Source organism: Pseudophryne corroboree, chromosome 6 (genome assembly GCF_028390025.1).
Source record: "Pseudophryne corroboree isolate aPseCor3 chromosome 6, aPseCor3.hap2, whole genome shotgun sequence".
Taxonomy (NCBI): Eukaryota; Metazoa; Chordata; class Amphibia; order Anura; family Myobatrachidae; genus Pseudophryne; species Pseudophryne corroboree.
The window spans coordinates 68,227,727-68,246,768 of record NC_086449.1 but is presented as its reverse complement, the minus strand read 5'-3'; the positions used below and the strand labels follow the sequence as shown (position 1 = coordinate 68,246,768).

The following is a 19,042-nucleotide window of genomic DNA, read 5'->3' as shown; positions in this document are numbered from 1 at the left end:
CATTGTATGATACACTGTTTATTTTTATTTATATTTTTATAATTTTCAATTTTTATTTTTATTTATCCTTACATTTGCCCAGATCAGTTCACTTAATATAGTGTTCTCCTTCTCACAGCCTCTGCCACATAAGCTGGAACACCGACTTACAACCTCGGTTTGACACTACAGTGTGCACCAACACCCACACCTGATTTCTTATAATACATACCTAACTTATTACTTATTACTATAACATACATGCACAGCAATGCCTGAATACCCTCTCTTAACAAGATACCGCCTTCCGTATCATTACTACCATGGCGACAGGGAGACCTTTACGTAAATCACTGGAATACCCTCTCCCAACATGGCGCCGCTTCATGCACCGGGTTACCATGGCGACAGGGATTTTCTCATTGCGCATGCTTACTAGCGCCGTCTCCCTCGTGACCTCGGTCCGATCACGTGCCGCTGATGTCGGCTGGGAAGCGCTGGTACTACGCTTCCACAGCCTGCATAGATACACTTGTCACCCCCGCCCTCAATCAAGAAGTAATATCGCGATTGGCTGCTATTTCAATTAACAGGGCTTTTAAACCCCACACTAAGATAGGAAATGCGAGATCCCGGAAGTGAACAAGCCCAACGGGCGAAACGCGTTTTCCACGGATCCCAGCAGGAGATTCTTCCATGGATGATTACTGGTTACCATTGGTTCCCGGAATTTGACACCATTACACCATGAGTATCATTTTTTAATATCTAAATCCTTATGGTGACATGTGTAACTATGCATAAGAGATACTAGTGATCATAATCTGTGGGATTTCCCACCTATATCACAATCTATCAATCTGTATGTATATAGGGTAATTAACCTGTTGCACATTCTGTCACCAGATTTCTCCTGAACAGTGTATCGCACTGTTCTCATACCAACAGTGAATCTATATCCCTGTACTCATAGGTGTCTATGCACACAACATATCTGGTATCATCATTTTGATTCACAAATTTACCTGACGTTTTTTTTCAGATGTTATTTATTTTTTTGCCATATATAGAGATATTTGTTCCCTCTCTTTGAGATAACCATCTCATGTTTATCAACATAAACTGACTGACATACGGTATATTTCCCTAGTACTTCACATATTTTTTTTCCCCCTTTTTTCCTCCTCTCTCTTTTTTCTTTGCTTTTCTTTGTTTTTCTTTCCCATTCTCACTGGCCCATCCCCTTTCAGTGGACTCTCATCCATGATCCAGGGTGTATCACGTTATGATGTGGTAAATAACTCACCTTGCCTAACGTGGAAAGCAGATCCACACACTAACCAGACCGTATCCTTTTCTATTATCTTTCTCTCTCACTGCTCTTATATAGGTGCACTCTCATTGGTAGATAGCCTCTCTGCTATCATACCACGCCGTTAATGCCCGATCTCGGAAGCCAAACGGCGGTGGGCCAGGTCAGTACCTGAGAGGAGACTCCCAGGGAATACCTGGTGTAGTAGAGAAGGACACTATTCCCCTTCACCTGAAGGGTGGACACCAACAGCAGTATCACCATTATTCACTCCTTCCCTTTCCCCCATCCTTATACCCATTTTGGCTCTTTTTCCCATTGCTTCTCTCTTCTTTCCTTTCCAATTTCACGTCTACCATTAAACGTTCAGGAATGTGTAAGATATGTTGGCAAATTTGTGCCATATGTACAACAGGTGACCAGTAATTTGTCCAGTATTGACCCCTTCAGTGGTCTTTCAAGACATAGAATTGGATTTTCCTGTTTGGTCTTATTAACACAGTATTTCTGTGCTGGTCAGGAGAAACTGCTGTTAGACTATCAGGTGTCTGCAACCTTTCTAATCCGTCTCTTGTGATTATTCAGACCAGAACATTTCTTTTCTTTTCGCATATCTTTTCTCATTTGATATAACCAATAATAAAAGATAAAAAACTTTATTCTTTTGATCACAGTGGGATCCTATTAACTTTTTAATTAATTGCTAAATAAACATATGTTTTAAACATCTCTTCGATTAATATCTTAAGAATTTTTCTCTTTCTTTTTTTCAAGAGTGCGCCCACACAAGAGCTTTCTTTCTCTCCAGTTTTTAAGTACATGTACTTTCTAGCTCTGGGCGCACCACCAATAGGGACTACAATTGAAAGGTCTTCTCTTTCCAATATTTGTCCACTTTTGGTTTCTCTCACTTTATCACAATCTATACCGGTGCCAGGTCATTTTTTCTTTTGTTAGCACACCCTCAAACAGTCAGACTGCTACCTTTCCACCATGGCCAAGACCAGAGAGCTGTCTAAGGACACCAGGGACAAAATTGTAGAGCTGCACAGGCTGGGATGAGCTACTCGACAATAGGCAAGCAGCTTAATGAGAAGAGATCAACTGTTGGCGCAATTATTACAAAATGCAAGTAATACAAAATCACTCACAATCTCCCTTGACCTGGGGCTCCATGCAAGATCTCACCTCGTGGGGTATCAATGATCTTGAGAACGGTGAGGAATCAGCCCAGAACTACATGGGAATCCCTGGTCAATGACCTCAAGAGAGCTGGGACCACAGTCACAAAGGTTACCATTAGTAACACACTACGTCGTCATGGATTGAAATCCTGCAGCGCCAGAAAGGTCCCGCTGCTTAAGCCAGCACGTGTCCAGGCCCGGCTAAAGTTTGCCAGTGACCATCTGGATGATCCAGAGGAGGAATGGGAGAATGTAATGTGGTCAGATGGGAGCATAATCAAACTTTTTGGTATAAACCCCACTCGCCGTGTTTGGAGGGAGAAGAATGATGAATGGCATCCCAAGAAAACCATACCCACTGTGAAGCATGGGGGTGGAAACATCATGCTTTGGGGCTGCTTTTCTGCAAAAGGGACAGGACGACTGATCCGTATTAAGGAGAGGATGAATGGGGCCATGTATCTTTGGATTTTGGGCAAAAACCTCCTTCCCTCAGTAAGAGAATTGAAGATGGAACGTGGCTGGGTCTTCCAGCATGACAATGACCCCAAACACACCGCTCAGGCAACTAAGGAGTGGCTCCGTAAGAAGCATTTCAAGGTCCTGGAGGGGCCTAGCCAGTCTCCAGACCTGAATCCAGTAGAAAATCTGTGGAGGGTGTTGAAAGTCCGTGTTGCCCGGCAACAGCCCCAAAACATGACGGTTCTAGAAAAGAGCTGCATGGAAGAGTGGGCCAAAATACCTGATACAGTGTGTGCAAACCTGGTCAAGAAGTACAGGAAACATTTGACCTGGGGACTTCCGGTGGGCGGAGCATCGCGATGGCCGCATTTTAGTCTAAGCTCCGTCTCCCCATTACAAAATCTAAACCCATCTTTCATTACAACTACCTCTAAATGGGTAATAATCACACTGATTTCAAAAGGAAGATCAGCCCTACACAACAAGCTGAATATTGGGGACGACGAGACGGTGTTTCCACCGGAATCCAGCCTGCAAAGCTTGAGGCCTGTGATGTGAGAGGCCGCCATTACTGGCCTTGAACATACCCCAGCACTGACTCTAATTCCCGAGGGACCTCGGACGTACTGTCGGAGACATAGGGGTCACATCGGACTTGCCTCCCAACACCCAATTAGGTATGAACACGGCGCTGGGAGAGCGGAGATTGACACCCCACTGAATTACTGCGGACGTCAGGCGGATCTCGGACAAGCGGTGATCTAACCCGATCCCCTGGGAACTATTGATTAACCCGCCGGCGGTCTTCGGGGGTCTGGACGGAGAGAGGGAGCTGCGACCTTACCTGCCGCGGTCGGAGACTTCGAGAACGGCTCCGGGTGCTATAAGGCTCGGTGGTGTGGACTGCCGTCGTGATCCACCGTGCTGCCCTCCTGAGAACTCTCCCGCCTTCCTTGTGGGCGCCTAGCTGGGGGTCGGTGCTGCTTGCCCTGAGCGTCGGATGAGAAGGGACACCGGTGTGGACACTGGATCACTGAGGTGCGGAGCTTGATGCCGGGACTGAGACTTGCTCCTGCAGTGGCGAGTGGATTCGCCAGGAGCGGTGGAACTGGGAGCTGGACATCCTGAGCGGCTGTGACCCTGAGGAGGTGGATAAAGGATCGATGCTATCGGCGCGGATACCGGGACGTTGCTGCAGAGCCTGATCTCTTATCAGCCGTGACCTGCCTTCACTTTCTTTGAGAGACTTCAGCTGTGACCCACGGAGGTTTTTTTTTTTCTCAGACAGCGTACCTGACGACCAGTGGATCGGCTCAGGTTGAAGAGACTCTATGTGAAATATACCGTTTTGTCGTTCTCCCTGCTAATAACCCTTCCCACCTCGTGTTCTCCCTCCTCTCCTTACCTTTATCACCTCTCCTGATAATTTATCTTTCACTCTCAATCTACATTAACCAGGCAAGAACCATTCATACAGCCTGACTCTGACCATATAACCTACTATTTGCTGGGATTGCAGGGACATTGGGTATACTTACATTCTTGCAGCAAGTAGTGAGGTGAGGGTAGACTCAGCTCCTTTTGTGTTGTTGTTGTTGTGTTTTTTTTTTTTTTTCTCATAATTCACTATTTTGTAATTGTTATCACTGCAGACGGTCCTGTATTGGCAGGCAAACAGTGCCATCTTGTGGTATTTGATTATATGGACAAGGAGTCTCCATACAACCTACTTTAAGCTAAAAACCTGTTAATACCAGTGACGGTAGAGGTACTGTTTGTTACTGCTTTTTACTATCACCTATATACTTCTGCATTTAGTATAAAAATCATATACAGAATATAATAACCGAGGAAGACGAATCCCAGTCAAATCCTACAATATAGGATTATGTTACAAAATTTCTTTACTATTGCCTATATATTTCTGTATTTACTGAAAAATCCATATACAAGGTGCAATAACCAAAGTAGGTGAATCCTAGTCAAATTATACAATTTATATCCGGTGACTTTTAACATCCTTCACAGAGTTACTTTACTATTACCTATATATTTCTGTGTTTAGTGTAAAATTCACATACAAAGTGTGTTAGCGAAGGTAGGCGAATTTTAATCAAATTCTACATTTCAATAAGCACAACTTATATTTTTTTTTTTTTTACAGACCAGTGGTTGAACCCAACCTTTATCCTTTGAAATCCCCCCCCCCCCTTTTTTTTCTTCTTTTTTTTTTCTCTCTCTCTCTCTTCTCTAGTCATGTAGTTATCTCAAAGACTCCTATCCATAGGTGGTACTGAATCTCTAGCTACATTGGTCATTGTTCCAGGGTATGGACAAATTTGTGGATAGATATCCAACTGATACCATGGTCAAAAACGGGAAATCTCAGTCTAAAAATCCCTCTATTAGGGAAAAGGTGAACATGCCCCCAGCCCAATCGCTCACCCCCATCTGCATCCCAAGATGTTTCTTCCTCCCCAGTGATACCTCCCCTTTCCATGGAAAGCTCATTGCCTTTAAATCCAACCCTTGAAAAAAAGCTGTATGCAATTCAAACGACTTTAAATACGGTCTTGTCCCATTTAGAATCGCATACCAAACGATTAGTGGAGGTAGAACAACGTGTTAGTACGGCAGAAGATGCTATTGTATCTCTGCAAAATTCTGATGACTCCCACTTTCAACAAATAGCTTTCTTGACCTCAAAGATTGATGACCTTGAAAATAGGGATAAGCGAAGCAATCTTAGATTTATAGGCATCCCAGAATCAATATCGGGCTCAGATCTTTTTGATTTATTAAGTGTTGACATAATTCAAATCCTCAATGTTCCTAGTACCTCGGGAACAGTGCTTATCGAACGAGCACATCGTATTGGCCCTGATAGAGGTCCCCCCTCATCCCAAATACGCCCTCGCCCTGTGATTGCCAAATTTCTTAAGAGATAAAGAGAACATACTCATGGCATACAGAAAAAGGTGCACTCTTAAAGTGCGGAACTTTAAAGTGCTGATATTTTAGGACTTTTCGGCCTCTGTGGCTCAGAGGAGGAAAGAATTCACCCCAATTTGCAAACATTTATTTACTGAGAATGTTAAATTTGCCCTTCTGTACCCAGCTAAACTGCGGGTCTTCACTGATGGGAGAACTCTTAATTTTGATACTCCTGACCAAGCTAGAGATCACCTAAAGATTCCGTTGCAAGGTTCCTCTAAAAATCCACCTCCAAATGGATGAGTTGATAGCTTACCATCTTGAATATTTACACTTTAGTCTAATTACCTAGGGGTAAGGGGGAAAGCAAAAAATAAAAAGGAACTAATAGCTCCCTACCTCTCTTGTGAAGGAGGGGTTGACCTCTCATAGATAGACTGTTGGAATTATCACAATAATCACACGTTTACTATTTTTTGTGATGTGTTGCAATTTGTTTATATGTCATTTTTGGTGCTCTTTATTCTTTCTTTCTTTTTTTTTTTCTTCTTCTTTTCTCCTGGATCGCCTGTGGCCCCTACCCACCCTCCTCTTGCAGTTACTATTCCTAATGGATATTCGGAACGCCGGTCTCACTCGCTGGGATGTGACGGGCACTCTAATCAAAGATACCCTATCTACATTCTCCATTGGTAAGTGTGGGATTGGATGACAGCCCATACTGACTCTTCTACTTTAGCCCCCCAACTGACGTCAAATGCTATCCAAATTTTGTCATGGAACGTAGCTGGATTGAATTCAGCATGCAAGCGACGACGGTTATTGTCTCATCTCAAACGATTAACCCCTGATATTATTTTATTGCAGGAAACGCACTGGTTGCGTGGTCCCCATGCGACCCTTAAAGCGGCATGGATTCAGGAATGTGTCTCAGCCTCCCTTGATAAAAAGAAACGTGGTGTGGCAATTTTACTTAGTAAACATCTTCAATATACCATTGATAATGTAGTGGCTGATAGGGAGGGGCGATTCTTGTTGGTGCATCTTACAGTCCACGGTGATAAATTTACTATTTTAAATATCTATGCTCCTAACACACCTCGTTTGGCCTTTTATAAAAAATTATCAAATCTTCTTATGAAGTAGGATACCCCTAATCTGATAATTGGCGGGGACTTTAATTGTTTACATAATCCCCTATTGGATCACTCAGCCGCTATCTCCCCTATCTCTTCAAACCGTGTGAACGGGGTTGACTTTCTTTGTTCCAACCATGATGTGGTGGATCAACGGAGAATACGTAACCCTTCTTGCAAGGATTTCACGTTTCATTCCAAGGTCCATGATGTGTTTACCAGAATAGATTACATTTTGGTAGCGGATACGTTATTCCAGCGAGTCTGCAATACCATAATAGACCCTATCATTATATCGGATCATGCCCCTATACTTTTCGACTTAACTAGACCTACTCCCTGGCATTCCTCACGCTTTTGGTGCTTTCCTACCTTCCTTTCCCAAAATGACGATTTTCAATTATATTTTAAAATTAAATGGAGGGAATATGTAGACGATAACTTAGAACATTGGAATGACCCTGTTCTATTCTGGGAGGCCTCAAAGGCAGTGATGAGAGGGCATGTGATCTCTTACATAGCTAAGCGCAACCGGACTCACAGGAAGACACTGCACTCATTAAAAAACAGACTGAAAGAAGCCTACAACCATTATTTACGATTTTCTACAGCGGATAATAAATCTAATTATTTACATCAAAAACAAATTATGGAATCTTTCCTTATGAAGGAGGGTCAAACCAAATTAGATTACTCCATAAACACTTATTACCGCTGGGGGGGCAAGTCGGGGAAAGTTCTAGCCTACATGGCAAGTAGACAACGGAAGAAACAATTTATTATGAAAATTTTAGATCCAAACTCTAATGTAATGGCTGCCAAACCTGCTGACATTAACAACATATTCCATTCATATTTTACTTCTCTTTACGAGGAATCTTCAGTTGATCCCCTCTTATCAGATTCCTTTCTTGAAGAAGCCAACTTACCATATCTAACAGCTCAACAGAAAGAGGTCCTTTCTAGTGCTATAACCGAGGAAGAGATTGGGTTTGCCATTGATAGCCTACATCTAAACAAATCACCGGGTCCTGATGGATCTAATGGGAACTACTATAAGATACTAAGAGATGATATAATCCCCTCCCTGACTCATGTTTACAAACAGATTCAAGAGGGAAACCTTAAATATCCTACATTTAACGATTCTTATACTATACTATTATTGAAACCCAATAAAAATCCTGATTTAGTAGCCTCGTATAGACCCATTACTCTCCTGAATCAGGATTATAAAATTCTGTCTAAGATTCTGGCTACTCGCTTGCAAACAATCCTTCCTTCTCTCCTGACGTCCCACCAATCTGGTTTCACCCATGGCAGGAACATGGTTCGCAACGTTCGCCTGGCGGTAGCGGCTCTATATTCTTCAACAACTCAGGACCATTCCAATAATATTTTGTTAAGTTTAGATGCCGAAAAGGCATTCGATTCAGTTTTATGGCCACATTTATATGCCATACTACAAAAACGAGGATTTAATCCTTCCTTTATTAATTTAATTAAATATCTTTATAGATCCCCCAGGACAAAATTGTTAATTAATGGTCTCTTAGGTCATCCTATTCAAATGTTCAGGGGAACTCGACAGGGATGCCCTTTATCCCCCTTACTTTTCAATCTTGCATTAGATCCTTTGTTAAGAGTGCTCCAATCCTGGCCCCTTTTCCGAGGAATGTCCTATGGCAATACAGAAATTAAGGTAGCTGCCTTTGCGGACGACCTTCTTCTTTTTATTTCTAACCCACACGCAGGGGTTAAAGTGAGCCGGAACTGCGTTCCGTCAGTTCCACCAGGAGACGGAACGCAGTTCCGCCTCCCCCGGCTCACCTAACCCGATGTCCCGGGCGGCGCTGCAGGGAGATGCCTGGCGCCCGCTGAGATCGCGTTACCAGCGGGCGCCCGTCTCCCTCTCCGCAGCGGCAGCCGGAGGCAGGAGCTCAGTACTGAGCTCCGGCTTCCGGCTCTGTCAGTGCGCGCTATGGGAGAGACGTCATGACGTCTCTCTCATAGTGCAGAGGAGCGGGCGGCGAGAGAGGACTGCGGCGGGAGCGGGGCTAGGTAAGTATAGTTCTCCCCCCCCCTCCCTCCTATATGTGTACCACAGGCGTTTCTACTAGGGGCCTTTACTACTGGGGCAAACTACTGGGGGGCTCTAGTACTGGGGGCAAACTACAAGGGGCAAACTACTGGGGGGCTCTAGTACTGGGGGCAAACTACTGGGGGGCTCTAGTACTGGGGACAAACTACTGGGGCAAACTACAGAGGGGCAAACTACTGGGGGGCTCTAGTACTGGGGGCAAACTACTGGGGGGCTTTACTGCTGGGGCAAACTACTGGGGGCATTACTACAAGGGGGCAAGCTACAAAGGGGCAAACTACTGGCAGCATTACTACTGGGGGCTAAACTACAAGGGGGCATAATTACAGGAGCTAAACTACTGGGGGTATAACTACAAGGGGGCAAACTACTGGGGACATTACTAACTTTGGCAAACTACATGGGGGCTAAACTACAGGGCCTAAACAACTGGGGGCACAACTGCAGGGGGCATTACCACTGGGGGCTAAACTACATGGGGCAAACTACATGAGGGCAAAACTACTGAGGGCATTACCACTCAGAGGCTAAACTAGAGGGGGGGGGGGGGGAGTAAATTGCTGGGGTCAAAACTGCAGGGGCATTACCAGTATGGGCATGACTACTGGGGCTAAACTACAGGGGCTAAACGACTAGGGGCAATACTACACAGGGGCATTACCATTAAGGGCATTACTGATGGGGTGCACAGCTAATGAGGGCATTGTAAAGGGGGCACTTCATAAGGGGCACTACTGTTGGGGGCATTGCATAAGGGGCACTACTACTGTGGGCATTGTATAAGGGATGCTACTGCTGGGGGCATTACTGTATGGGCCGACAAAGAAGCTGCGTTCCCGGTCCGCCCTCCGTCGCTCCGCCCCTACCATCGCCGCCGCACTGGAAGGCCAGGTTCCAGACTCCCAGCTGCAGCGGATCTGGGACCAGGCCGGCTTTATTATCCCTGCCGCTGCATCGAGCTTCTGTGACCGCGGCACTACTAGTTCAAATCTGTCGCTGATTGGCTGCCGGTCCGCAGCAGTTTTGAAATATTAGCGCCGTGGTCACAGGAGCTCGATGCGGCGGCAGGGATAATAAAGCCAGCCTGGTTCCAGATCCACTGCAGCCGCCCTCAGCCTCTTCTGCCGCCCCGCCCTCGGACCTCTGCGCACCCACAGCCTCCTCCTCCGCACTATCTCCGAGGCCCACAGCCTCCTCCACGTCACGCCTACCACAGCCTACTCATCCACAGCACCGCAGACCACCGCCGCTGCTAAACAGGTAATCTAACCTGCTGCCTTTCTCTCTCCCTAGTCCCTACTGTATTCCCCTGCTGTCACTTTCCATGTCCCTGCTGTCACTTTCCATGTCCCTGCTGTCACTCTCCCTGTCACTCTGTCACTCTATAATGTGAATTTCGGCTCATTCTCTGTGCTATAATGTGAATTTTGGCTCATTCTGTGTGCTATAATGTGAATTTCGGCTCATACCGTGTGCTATAATGTGAATTTCGGCTCATACTGTGTGGTGTAATGTGAATTTCGGCTCATACTGTGTGGTGTAATGTGAATTTCGGCTCATACCGTGTGGTGTAATGTGAATTTGGCTCATACTGTGTGGTGTAATGTGAATTTGGCTCATACTGTGTGGTGTAATATGAATGTGGCTCATACTGTGTGGTATAAATGTGAATTTCGGCTCATACTGTGAGCTATAATGTGAAAGGGGTCCTACTATTGTGGTGCATAATGTGTATAAGGGGTATATGGTGTGGTAAACTACACTGAAGGGCACGCCCCCTTTTGCGTGGCCACGCCCCCTTGTCAGGAGTGCGCGCGCCTTCGGCGCGCACATAATTGCATCCTTCACTTTTCCATACCCCCACTTCAAAATTTCCACTTGGGTACTACTACTGTGGGCATTATTACTATTGTGTGACCACGCCCATTTCTTTTTGAGACCACACCCCCTTTTTGCTGCGCGCGCCGTAGGTGCGCGCAATACCTTTATTTCATGGGTGCCGTGGGGAGGGGGGTGAGTTCCACCACCTCTCTAGGACCACTTTAAGCACTGCCCACACGAATGTTTAATGCCCCTTCTTTCTAAATTAGAAGATTTTGGTACGATATCAGGTTTCACCATAAATCACTCCAAATCTACCATTATGGCCCTAAGCGCTTCCTTTCGTAAAAATACATTACAGGTTGGTAATCTGAAATGGGCAGATACTTATATCTCTTACTTAGGGATTCGCCTCCCTAGAAATATCTATGATTTATATACCATTAATATAAAAAGTACTATTGATACAGTCCTTAAAGAGTTGAATGAATGGCAGCATTTACGGTTATCTTACCTGGGAAGAGCAAACCTTATAAAGATGATTACCTTCCCGAAGCTACTGTATCCTATTCAGGTTCTACCACTGGTGTTTACCAAGACAGATCTTAAACGAATTGATGCGGATTTCCGACAATTTATTTGGAAAAAAACAAAACCTCGCCTCAGTCTACAGTTGTTACAAAGAACTAAATCTGAAGGAGGTATTAATTTTCCAAATATGGAAATCTACAATTATGCTGCTGTATGTAGACATATTAAAGATTGGATTTCACATTCTGAATTATATTCCAATTACTTAGTAGAACAGTCCTTCCTTACCAATATAGATTTGGTCTGTTTTTTACATCTCCATAAATCTGACATCCCAACAGAAATATTAGAAAACCCTCTCTTAATGTCAGCATGGTCAGTTTGGCATACGATCCGCAATAAATGGAGACTCAACGCCTCATATTCTTTGTTTCTTCCTTGGCTTGGCAATATGAACTTTCAACACGGTTTAGCTTCTGCTCCCTTTAATTTATGGGCCCAACAGGGGCTTACTATGATTCGTCAGCTTACTGATGCAACCACAAAACATACTCTTACTTTTTCTCAGGCTCAATCTAAATTTTCCTTTTTACAAACCCACAATTTTGCCTTTATGCAAGCACAACACTATGTCTCCAAAGTGATTTCTTATCTTTCTCCCGTGGACTGGACGAGCCAGTTGGATATTGCCTTTCGCTCTTTCTCTAACGCTAGAGGAGCTATCTCTATGTTTTATAAAATACTACGAACACCGTATTATGAAGGCCACTACGATACAGGCATTACTAGATGGCGGAGACACTTTCCTGATCTTAATGAAGCTACCATTCTAAAAGCACTTTTATATTCCAATCGTACCCTCCCAACTATTATATACCAGGAAATGTTTTTTAAAATTTTCTATAGAGGATACCTATCACCTTCTCGCTGTCAGTTGATGGGATTGTCTTCCGGTTCAACATGTCCAAAGTGTACTCGACCAGAGGCTACTCTTTTTCATTGTTTATGGGACTGTACTCATATTAAAAAATTCTGGCTTCAAATAAAACAATTTGCCATCTCAGATTTGGTTAACTTTCTACCTTTGTCCCCTGAATGGGCCATTTTTGGCATACTGACAACCACTTCTAGAATATCTCCAGGTTGTCGCAAGCTATTGTTAATTATATCAGCTGTGGCAAAAAAATGTATCTTACAACAATGGATACACTCATCTCCTCCTTCCTTACAAATGTTTAAAGATAAACTTTTTCACGTTTTTAAAATGGATTGGATGGAGACTTCACTACATAAAGAACAACGCATAGAGACATTTTTTGAGATATGGGAATCCTTTATTGATACTCTAAATATTTCGACAAAGACTCAGATTCATAATTGTTTTCGTTCAACTCTATGGTATGAAACTGCAGTGTTTCTATCTGAACCCCCCATTCGATTAAGTTAACATCCTTCCTCCCTCCCCCCCCTTTTTTTTTTTTTTTTTTGGGGGGGGGGGGGGGCTATGGGCGATCTATTCCCTCCTTTCTTTACATCATATACCCTTTCTTTCTCTTCTTCCTACTCTTCCATACCTCTTTCTTCTTTTCTTCTCTTCTCTCTCTTCTTTCTTCTTGGAAGATTACTTTCTTCCTGATTTGATAATATACCATTTTGATACTTTATGGACTCTATAAATTGGATAGAATTTTTTTTTGTACCACAGTTATTTCCAATATATTGGTCATTTACTTATTATACCAATTATTGCTTTGTTGGCATTGTAACGAAAAATGTTTACATGGAAAATTGAAAATAAAAACACTTTTGGAAAAAAAAAAAAAAAAAAGGAAACATTTGACCTCTGTAATTGCCAACCGAGGTTATATTACAAAGTATTGAATTAAACTTTTTGATTGTCCAAATATTTATTTTCCGCAAGACTATACAAATTAATTGGTTAAAATTCATGCAATGTGATTTCCTAGTTTTTTTTTTTTTCAGATTCTGTCTCGCACAGTTGAAGTGTACCTATGATGGAAATTACAGACCCCTCTCATCTTTTTAAGTGGGTCAACAGCACAATCGGTGGCTTTCCAAATACTTTTTTGCCCCACTGTATTCCACTAAGGGGTGCCAAAATCTATATCCGCTAACAAAAAAAAATAGGCTCCGGCTCAAGTGAGGGAGAGGTGAGGTTCGAGAGGGAGAGGTGAGGACGAGAGAGCGAATGACAGAATTACATTACAGTGCTGAAAGTCGTTATATAGAATACTGCTTTACAGTGTGCTCAGTTGACAGTTCACAAAATATTTGGCGAGCATATCCAGCAGGGCCAGCCAAGAACACAGGCTACACAGCCGCGTATGTAGCCAAGCTTCCAGGTACGCCGTCTCCCGCCGATGCGCAAGGTGAGACTCTGCTCATCCATGGCTTCTGCTGTCCACCAGCACCTCCTGGTCCCGGCCTGACTGCTCCTCTTGAGAGATGGGGATGAGAGAGCGAGAGATGAGGACAAGAAAGAGAGGACAGACACACACACACATCCACGGCATGTATACACCTGCACTTATCCTGCCCAGGGAGCTGCACTGTCCCTTCAGTGCTGATGCTGTAGCTGGTTCTGTGCTGCTGCTGGAGCTGGGATCTGGAACTGCGTGGGTGTCTGGTCTCAGGGTCAGGACTTCAGACAAGCAGGCTGCAGACCAGGTGCTTGTGGGCGGGTGGCCGCATGTAGTACCATGCTCTATTGTCCAATGCCGTCCTGTTGCTCCTCGGACTTTTCCCCTCTGAGGTTGTTCCCAGAATGCTGTGCATTATGGTGTGTGAGAGAGAGAGAGAGAGAGAGGTGAGGACAAGAGAGGGGAAGAGGACTAAAGAAAGAGAGGTGAGGACGAAGAGAGAGAGAGAGAGGGGAGTGAAGCCGAGAGAAATGGGGGGGAGGATAAAAGAGAGATAGAGGTGAGGATGAGAGAAAGGGGTGAAGATGAGAGGAGGGGTGAGGTGGGAGATAGACACAGTCAGCAAGGGCATGTATACACAAGCAGTCACCCTGGCCAGCCTTGGGGCAGCACTCTCCCTGCAGTGCTGTGTTGGGACTCGGATCCGTGACTGCGTGCGTGACTAGTCTCAATGACTTAGGCAGGCAAGCGCAGATCGAGTGCTTGTGGGCCGGCTGCCTCATGTAGAACCACGTGCAATCGCCCAACGCCACCCTGCTGCTCCTCAGACATCTCTCCCCCTCTGCAGCCGGCTGTTCCCAGAATGCCATGCGTGGTGACGTCACGCCTGCACCGGCATGCTTGGAATGGCAGAATAGAGCTCACCAGCAGCTCTGCCACTGAGGGTCCGCGGTACATTTAACTTATTATGGCGGAGGGCGGGGGTGACTGCGGACGCTCCCTCAGCCAACCTCTACAAGAGGAGCAGTCAGGCCGGGGCCAGGAGGCGCTGGCAGACAGCAGATGAGCGGAGTCTCACTTTTTGTGCAGTTGCGGGAGACTGCACCCCTGGAGCTTGGCGCTGTACATGGCTGCGCAGCCTGCGTTAATGGCCGGCCTTTGGTCCCACCAATTTGGAAACATAAATAAATATAAGAGCAAATATAAAAACAATGCTCAGTTATGGTGTCATATTTGCTATGGTATATAAATATACATCGTTCCTTATACAATATAACATTTCTACTAAAACATTAGGTTTGTGCCAGTAAGCTTAAGGTTTTTTAATGTTAACATACTTTATTTTTTTTGCAGGTGAATTTTGAAAGGGACGTTGTTCTCCGATCAAGCCAACTAAAGACGTCCTTTCTTACGCCTCTGTAGAGTTAACAAAAGCTATTTTTATTTAGAGGAGTGTAGAAAACTAACAAAGTTGTTACTCTTCGAAGAAATGAATCACAAAAGAGAGAAAACACTTCAGTGCTCGGAGTGTGACTTACGCTTTGCGGCTAAAACACATCTTCTCATACATAAGAGGATTCACACAGGAGAGAAACCATATCTGTGCTCTGTGTGTGACAAAACCTTCACACGTAAAACACAGCTTGACGTACATCAGAGGAATCACACAGGAGAGCAACCATTTAAATGTTCTGAGTGTAGCAAGTGTTTTTCCCGGAACTTAGGTCTTGTTGTACATCAGATGATTCACACGGGAGAGAAACCATTTAAATGCTCTGACTGCAGCAAGTGTTTTACCTCTAAGCGACAGCTTGTTACACATCAGTGGAATCACACAGGACAGAAACCATTTACATGCTCTCAATGTAGCAAGTGTTTTTCCAATAAGGCACATCTTGTCAGTCATCAGAGGGTTCACACAGGAGAGAAACCATTTACATGCTCTGAATGCAGTAAGTGTTTTTCAGAGAAGTCAAATCTCGTTAGACATCAGAAGAGTCACACAGGTGAGAAGCACTTTAAATGTTGAGTGCAGCAAGTGTTTTACCAAGAAGAAAACATTTATTACTCACATGAGGAGTCACTCTAATGCTTAGAACGTGGCACGTGTTTCATACGTTAACTTGTATTATGTCAGTGGGCCTGATTCTGAGATGGAAGCATAGAATGAGAAAGCAAGAAACTTTGCACCTGGACAAACCCATGTTGCAATGCAAAGGGTGCAAATACATTTGTAATTTTTGCCATGATGTAAGTTCCTTTCTTTTTCCTGTACTCTCTGAAGTTCCCCCAATATTCCTTATAGAAAGGCAATTTTAATTTTTTTTTTTTTTTATAATGACAAGTTTTTATAGAATCTCATGCAGGTGCTGTGAGGAGTTAGGTATGCCGTCAGTCAACATACCTTCGTCGGTATCCCGGCAGCGGAATGCCGGCGGGGAGGGATTTTCAGGGGGTGGGATGTCGGCATGCCGACCGTCGGGATTATCAGGGGGTGGGATGTAGAGGAAAGCTTTCTGTCCAGTAGAGTGTTCCAGCATCTCCTCTCAGTACTGGGATTCTATCCATTACAGGCAGTGCTATAAGTACTGCTTATTTCTATAGGAACTCTGTATGCGTCTCTGTTTTACCCTATGTGTTATATTTAGTAAACTGTTATTCAAAGCTGACAATACTTAGTGCGTAACCCCTGCTGGATATTAAAGTTCAGTAGTACTACACATAAAATCAGACTTGTTTTGTTTGTATTTCTATTGCTCTATTAAAATCCAGCACTCAAGGTAATTAGAATCAGTGACTTTGAAAAAAGTAATAAATATACCCTTACAAGTCTCGTCTGTTCTCTCATACCTTTTTATATTCTGCACATTTATTAGTAAGCTGCTCAATCAGATTGTGATGTCACTCAGGTGCTAAAAGGGAGGGGTAATTCTGGGTAAGAGAAAAACATTTTGCTATCCCTAATGCACACTGAGTGAGAAATAACACTACATAATAATCGGATAATACAGAGATCTTAGTTGCGTATATCTGCAAATACAGGGTTAAGCCCCCAGGCCGAACAGCAAGGCGTCTGTCACTGGGGGTCCCTAATACTAGGTGTGGGTCAAGGGTGTGGGATCCCATCATGTCGGCACGGGCCGGCTACCCCAGGGCAGCACACAGGTGAAAATTAGTATGGGTTAATAGGAAGCACATAAGTGCTATGTGAGTGATGTGTGATTAAAACAATACAAAAATATATACAGTGTGATAGGGAAAAATAAGATTTTACTTACCGATAAATCTATTTCTCGTAGTCCGTAGTGGATGCTGGGGACTCCGTCAGGACCATGGGGATTAGCGGCTCCGCAGGAGACAGGGCACAAAAATAAAGCTTTAGGATCAGGTGGTGTGCACTGGCTCCTCCCCCTATGACCCTCCTCCAAGCCTCAGGATACTGTGCCCGGACGAGCGTACACAATAAGGAAGGATTTTGAATCCCGGGTAAGACTCATACCAGCCACACCAATCACACCGTACAACTTGTGATCTGAATCCAGTTAACAGTATGACAAACGTAGGAGCCTCTGAACAGACGGCTCACAACAATAACAACCCGATTTTTTTTGTAACAATAACTATGTACAAGTATTGCAGACAATCCGCACTTGGGATGGGCGCCCAGCATCCACTACGGACTACGAGAAATAGATTTATCGGTAAGTAAAATCTTATTTTCTCTGACGTCCTAGTGGATGCTGGGGACTCCGTCAGGACCATGGGGATTATACCAAAGCTCCCAAACGGGCGGGAGAGTGCGGATGACTCTGCAGCACCGAATGAGAGAACTCCAGGTCCTCTTTAGCCAGGGTATCAAATTTGTAGAATTTTACAAACGTGTTCTCCCCCGACCACGTAGCTGCTCGGCAGAGTTGTAATGCCGAGACCCCTCGGGCAGCCGCCCAGGATGAGCCCACCTTCCTTGTGGAATGGGCCTTGACAGATTTAGGCTGTGGCAGGCCTGCCACAGAATGTGCAAGTTGAATTGTGCTACAAATCCAACGAGCAATCGTCTGCTTAGAAGCAGGAGCACCCAGCTTGTTGGGTGCATACAGTATAAACAGCGAGTCAGATTTTCTGACTCCAGCCGTCCTTGAAATATATATTTTCAATGCCCTGACAACGTCCAGCAACTTGGAATCCTCCAAATCGCTAGTAGCCGCAGGCACCACAATAGGCTGGTTCAGGTGAAACGCTGACACCACCTTAGGCAGAAAATGAGGACGCGTCCGCAGTTCTGCCCTGTCCGAATGGAAAATCAGATATGGGCTTTTATACGATAAAGCCGCCAATTCTGACACTCTCCTGGCTGAAGCCAGGGCCAGTAGCATGGTTACTTTCCATGTAAGATATTTCAAATCCACTGATTTGAGTGGCTCAAACCAATGGGATTTGAGAAAATCCAAAACTACATTAAGGTCCCACGAAGCCACTGGGGGCACAACCGGGGGCTGTATATGTAGTACTCCTTTTACAAAAGTCTGGACTTCAGGAACTGAAGCCAATTCTTTCTGGAAGAAAATCGACAGGGCCGAAATTTGAACCTTAATGGACCCCAATTTGAGGCCCATAGACAATCCTGTTTGCAGGAAATGTAGGAATCGACCCAATTGAAATTCCTCCGTGGGGGCCTTCCTGGCCTCACACCACGCAACATATTTTCTCCAAATGCGGTGATAATGTTGTGCAGTCACCTCCTTCCTGGCTTTTACCAGTGTAGGAATGACCTCTTCCGGAATGACTTTTTCCCTTAGAATTCGGCGTTCAACCGCCATGCCGTCAAACGCAGCCGCGGTAAGTCTTGGAATAGACACGGTCCCTGCTGAAGCAGGTCCCGTCTTAGAGGTAGAGGCCACGGATCTTCCGTGAGCATCTCCTGAAGTTCCGGGTACCAAGTTCTTCTTGGCCAATCCGGAGCCACGAGTATCGTTCTTACTCCCCTTTGCCGTATAATTCTCAGTACTTTTGGTATGAGAGGCAGAGGAGGAAACACATACACTGACTGGAACACCCACGGTGTTACCAGAGCGTCCACAGCTATTGCCTGAGGGTCTCTTGACCTGGCGCAATACCTGTCCAGTTTTTTGTTGAGGCGAGACGCCATCATGTCCACCTTTGGTTTTTCCCAACGGTTCACAATCATGTGGAAGACTTCTGGA

At 44.7% G+C, this 19,042-nt stretch overlaps 1 long non-coding RNA gene across 1 annotated transcript in view; it reads left to right on the top strand.

The window, feature by feature from the left end:
• The window catches only part of LOC134936165 (uncharacterized), a 58,307-nt gene extending 41,633 nt beyond the window's left edge, over positions 1 to 16,674 (top strand). Inside the window, exons 2-3 of the long non-coding RNA XR_010180470.1 lie at positions 6,470 to 6,563; positions 15,195 to 16,674. This is a non-coding gene — a long non-coding RNA (uncharacterized LOC134936165). The remainder of the gene's footprint in view (positions 1 to 6,469; positions 6,564 to 15,194) is intronic.
• Positions 16,675 to 19,042: the final 2,368 nt, after the last annotated feature.